Below are 5603 nucleotides of genomic sequence, written 5' to 3'. Positions count from 1 at the left end.
GTTCCCGCTCTCGGGCTGAGCGAGGCGCGGGAGCGGTGCCAAGGGTTGCAATCCCGTTGCCGGTCCCCGGTCCGGTACGGGTGCAACACTGAGGGTTGCGATCTGTTGCCGGACACGGAAAAAGACAAAAAGACAAAAAAAAAAAGAAAGAAAATGGCTAAGATGTCAACTAGCTTGAGGAAGTGCAACCATAATGAATTTAGTATCTGGACACAAAGGAGTTGGTAAAATACTGAAGAAAGGAATGATACATGGCGATGAATGTGCTTGTGTCTAAATCAATATCCCTTTTTAGAAACTGAAGTCCCAACAGAACATGCTCCCTACCTGCTGTGTGGGGAGAAGGTAAGAATCCTACAGTAAGAATTGAATAGGAAGCATTGAGGCAGTGTTGTAAAGATTAGTTTCAGAAAGAAAAGAAAAGGAATTGATAAATTCTGAATAATTTATTTTTTATATTTTTAAAACTTTTTATTTTGAACTTATTTTATACTTTCAGAAAAGTCACAAAATTAGTTGAGTTTTCTTATATCTCTCACTCCACTTATGTTAATGTCTTATACAACCACAGCACAATTATCAAGAATAAGAAATTAACATTGGTACATTATTATTAGTTACAACATAGACCAATTTCCTCAGTCTTTCTTTTGTTGTTGTTTTAATTGAAAAAGTTCTAAATAAAACAATGAAAAAGAAACATGGACCAAAAGAATTATTAAATCAAGGAAATATATTGGATAGCTATGAATACATTTTAAATTATTCATTTCTTCTTATGATGAAAAGGGAAAAAAATGCCTGAGAGTCCAGATTAAATTAACATGTGTTAATAACTCTGTGCCAAGAACTACCACATGTTACATTAATCTTCACAGTAATTCTATAAAACAGGTACTATTATGCTAACATTACAGATGACATATCATGCCCAGAGAGGTTAAGTGTCTTGCCCAAAGTCTTTGCAGCTAATGTGCCACAGAACCAAGACTGAACTCTAGCTCCTCCTGGGTCCGGCTGCCCACCCCCTTGAGAAGGAAAGAAAAAAAAAAAAAACTCAGAAGTCAAATGGTTGGTGTTAGAAAAGCAGATGTATTCAGCTGAAGGAGATGGTAGGCTATCCCATCTCAAAGACTTAGATTTACTGAGGGTTTTTTTTTTTTTTTTTTTTTTTTTTGTCTTTTTCCTGACTGGTAAGGGGATTGCAACCCTTGGTGCGGTGTCACTCGCACCGCGCTCCCGAGTGCGCCACGGGGCCGGCCCTACTGAGGGATTTTTAAAGGAGGGATTGAGAGAATGTAAGGTGGGAGATGAAAAGCAGGAGAGGAGGAGATGTGAGTTATGAGGGGTCCATTTCTATGGGTTAGGTATCAGGTCTCACCAAGGCCTCATCTCGTTTCTGTTCTCATCTTCTGAGCTGTTATCTCAGGACCCTGCAAGGTTTTGATTTGTGCTGCTGTACTTGGCTGGTGCCCAAGGTCATCTTCCAGTCATTTAGCCTTGATCATTTCTCAAAACTCTACAAGTCTCAAAGAAAGAATTAGCTTTGCAAAGTACTAATTAGCTTCTCAGCCTTGTTTTCCTATTTAGCAAGCAAGATAAGAAAATCAGGGAATGGGAAAAAAGAGTAGAGAGAGAAAAGCTGTCTTTTTCAAAATCCTCCCGTCCTCTGCAGCCCAGGCAGGGTTAGGTCCCAACATGGCTTCAGTCCTACTCATTCCAACACTCTGACTCTCTGCATTAAGACATAGTACTTTTTCATAAACAAGCCTCATCAGCAGTCAGGACAAAGGAGCAAGAGGATTGGGGCACAGTAGGTTTCCACAGCACAGCCTCGGGGATGGTCCCAGCATGCAGAATGTTCTGGGGAATCAATGCCAGCAGTGACACTGTTGCTCAGGTAGAAGTTCCCACTTATAGATAAGAGCTAAAATTGCACTTGACTTCCACACAGGAATGTTAGTGAGAAAACCCAGAATAATTCTCAAGCAGAAAAAGGAAAAGAGGGCTTTGCTTTTTGTCTTTGCCTTTATTTGTCCTGTCTTATTCACTATTAGTTCCTTTTGGGGCTCACAGGGGCTTATTTATTCAGACAAGCAATGGGGATCTCCTATGAGGAATAACTCATTTTGTGAAGAACAAAGATACTTTATAAACAATAGAGGAAACTAGATGACTCTGGAACTAGAAGGAAATACTTAGTGCTGGGAGTTTTCCCCTGAGGAAACCTTTCAGGATGGCTATGGCACAGCCTGATTCAAGAGGCTCCTTGGGCAAACTACGAAATGCCAGCTAAATGTGTATGTTTTACAGACTCACGTATGTTGGCAAATACAAGTAGAAGACAGGTGGATGCATATGAGTCTCAGAGTTTTATTTCCTTCCATAGATGGTGCCCAGTGGTAAAAAAAATAATCTAAGGACAGGGCTTTTGGGGAGATGGACAAAGCTCAAGGAACCAAGAAATTGAAACTTTACCTTCCTTTTGGACAGAGAGAAAGAAGCTCCTGTTGTTTCCCCACGGTCCCTCTTAATCACCAGATATCTCCTCTGTTGTTTATTTTACTATGTGATGCTGCTGGTACAGAAAGTGCATCCTGTCTGTACTGCTAACCCAGGTCACATTCTAAATGGTGGGCCCTAGAACCTTTTGCAAGAATTGGGGCCATGCCAGTATGTCTGCTCAGGGTGGATATATTTGTGGGATTGATTGGTTAAAACTGGAATATTAAATGGCATAAATTAGTCTATATAATAAAGCAACAGAAAATGTCTGTCCATTGACTATTCTTTTCCCTTCTTGAGTTTTAAAGACAGCTGGGGCTGACAAATGACTAGATGTTTTTGACTTCTTGGTGATTTTCTAATCATTAGAAAGAATACAAAGATGCCAAACTTTGCCCAAGGGCAGGTCCCTATTAAATTTTTTTTCTCTTTTTTACAGTCAGAAATTGTAAATTCATTGAATAAAATTTGGAAAACATTAAAAAGATTAAGAAAATTTAAAATGCCTGAAAACTAAATCTGTCCAAGAAAAACATGTCATATGTGGTACACTTTCTTTCCACTACATGTATACAAAATGAAATTGTAAATTCATTGAATAAAATTTGGAAAACATTAAAAAGATTAAGAAAATTTAAAATTCCTGAAAACTAAATCTGTCCAAGAAAAACATAAGTCATATGTGGTACACTTTCTTTCCACTACATGTATACAAAATTGTGATTATATGTTGCCATGAAACCTGCTTCCACTACATAACAATATAAGATGAAGATTTTCTCTAGTCTTTAAGTCTTCTCCAAGACCGTAATTTTCAGTGGTATAACAAATGAAGGTATGTTTTCTCACACACTGTGACATGCCCCATCACCACATACCATATTTTCAGTATTCTAGAGGGGAAAAAAATTACAACTGTCTATTGGGTGGATATTTCAGAAAAATAATGTTAAATGATGATGATGATGATGATGACGACAATCTTTGAGTGATTAGTAGGAAAATACCTCTAGAGTTTCATCATTTAAAATCAAATTGGCCCATGTCTAGATAACTAAGAGCTTTTATCAAGAAAGAATTTTAGTCTATCAAATACTTTTTTATAACTAACTAGATGATCATATAGATTTATTTTCCCATTTACCTATTGTTTGGTACATTATACTGATAGATTTCCAAACATTAATTAGGAATGCTCTGCATTGATGACAATACCTTAATACACAGTTAGATTTGGTTTGAATGTATTTGTTTATACTTTTGCATATATATTCAAATGAGGTTGAATCATAGTTTTATTCTATCTTTGACAATTTGGGGTGTAAGAGCTATTTTCATTGGATAAAGTGATTTGCAAAGTGTGCCATAATTATTTAGACATTAAACCCTTAACTTAGCACAGAAATTATTTCTTTCTTAAAAATATGAAATAACTCTCTCCTAAATAATCTGTGTTCAGTGACAATTTTGAGGGTCAGCATCTATCTTTCTCCCATTTGGATCTCTAGTAACTACTATAGTATCTTCCATGCTAAGCACTAAATAAATGAATAAATAGCAGATGCTATGCGAGAGAGAAACACAGTTCTGTGGAAGCATATAAAATGGATATCCCACTTGAACTAGACATTTAGGAAGGTTTCCTAGAAAACGTTAATAAATGACTGGGAGGGTTCCTTCCATCCTTTCAGTTTAAGATAAGAGTGTATGCAAAAGCATTAGAAAGTGTGCAGTGTTTGGGGTAGATTAAAAAGAGTTCAGCATAGCAATTGCACAGCATGAGGAGGAAGGGTCAGTAGAATTTCTGTATTAGAGAGATTTAGAAGTGGCAATTCAGTTAGAGAAGAATTTTCTCAAAGCCATGTTACATAGCAAGTACTCAGTTTTGCCTTAGGTTGTATTGTGCTACTGGACTGGCTTTTTAGGCAAGACTGATGAAGATTATCAAGGAGAAAACCCTTTCCCAATAACTTCTCCCTTGACACAGTCATGGAGTGGGAAAATACAGAAACAGCATGAAAGAAGATTGGGAGGTTAAACTGGGACTTTTATGATGGGATAATTCATGATAAGAGGATTAATTACTTCTTCTGCTTTCTCTTTTTTGCCCTAGATGCTAGAAAAATGGCCGCACTGGGACTTTTTTTGAACTGAGACAAAGAGCCACTTCTTCATCCCTTTCTCCTTAACATTCCCTCTCCCAAGATGCAAATGCTAAGTTTAGTGCTCTTTTGTAACGGTAAAAAGAGGCTCCTTCTCTCCCTCTCCTACCTCCTTTCTTCCTCCTCCTCATCCTTCTACTTCAGAACAGCTGTGCTCAACCAAACCAAAACTTCCTCAACTCACACTTTTACAGGAACAAGTCCATGTGCCAATGTCAATAGAGATAAGCAGGGACACTCAAGAAGAAGAAAATCTTTTCTAAGATACTAAGTTATGGGTACCATCATCTCTTTTTTAAATATCTCTCCAAACCACGGTCTAGGTAACAACTCAAAAGAGGAAGACAAAAACTATAGAAAGGTAATGGAGAAGCCAGGAGGACTGTCCTATGTGGCCAGACAAAGAATAAGCCAAAGACTGTTGGGGGCCTGAAGCCCCACACCCCTTCTTGTGAGACCGCTCCTACGTGACAATCTGCTCAGATGGCCGTGCTTTACATGATAACTGCCTCGAAATCTGCTTGTGCCAGAAACTGATTGCTCCTGGCTATGCAAGTTAATTTGCAAGTGACCTTTTATCCTTCTCCAGAAACTGTTTAACCATAAACATTCTGGGCGGCAACCTTTACTTTGAATGTCCTGTCTTTGTCTCTCCTCAAGATATTATCATATCTTTACATTCCAGACCCTTTGCAGCATGCCTGCTTTTTCCTATATAAGATGTAACCTAAGAATCAATAAACGAGACTTGATCAGAATACTGTCTTGTCTCCCATCTCTTGCGTCTCTTGTTTCATCCCATTCCCACTCCCGCCTCCAGGGTCTGCGTTGAATATCCTGTGGGTCGGGACAGTGGATAATAAATTTCCTTATTAAGTTAGTTTTAGTTGAGTTCCTTATTACATAAATATGTAACAATCCTAGATGATGCATTCT

The sequence above is a fragment of the Galeopterus variegatus genome, unplaced genomic scaffold (assembly GCF_000696425.1).
Source record: "Galeopterus variegatus unplaced genomic scaffold, G_variegatus-3.0.2 Scaffold2900, whole genome shotgun sequence".
Taxonomy (NCBI): domain Eukaryota; kingdom Metazoa; phylum Chordata; class Mammalia; order Dermoptera; family Cynocephalidae; genus Galeopterus; species Galeopterus variegatus.
This window is presented reverse-complemented; position numbering follows the sequence as displayed.